The following is a 480-nucleotide window of genomic DNA, read 5'->3' on the forward strand; positions in this document are numbered from 1 at the left end:
GAAAGGATTATATGGATTCCAAGGACCAATAAAATTGGAGAAAAGTATTGCATCTGACAATGTTTTGAGGGGTGTATACCGTTGGTGACCCACCCAGATCTTTACCAGTGGATGTGCCCAATCCCCAATTGCTGTGTGTGGCTTATCTTTCAAAGCTACTTTCTTTTCCTGAGCACTGTCCTCCAAAGAATGGTTATCTTGCCAGGAATGTTATGCTCACCCCCTAGGAGTGTTTGGAGGCCAGTGGATGACTCACATGAAGGTATAAATGGTGCCCTTGGCCCTCTTACCTCAACATAGAAACAACTCTGGTACATTTCATGCTTCAGTGCTCCTCACAAAATTGGACAGAAGTTAATCTCCAGCCAAGGTTGCATCCTTGCTTAGCTTTCTCCCCGAATCCACCCTGCTTCCCTCATTTCCCTTTCTCTTAAGAGCACTCACTCCATAAATGACATTCACAAGAATTCCTGTCTTAGA

Source organism: Propithecus coquereli, unplaced genomic scaffold (genome assembly GCF_000956105.1).
Source record: "Propithecus coquereli isolate 6110/MARCELLA unplaced genomic scaffold, Pcoq_1.0 Scaffold132, whole genome shotgun sequence".
Lineage (NCBI taxonomy): Eukaryota > Metazoa > Chordata > Mammalia > Primates > Indriidae > Propithecus > Propithecus coquereli.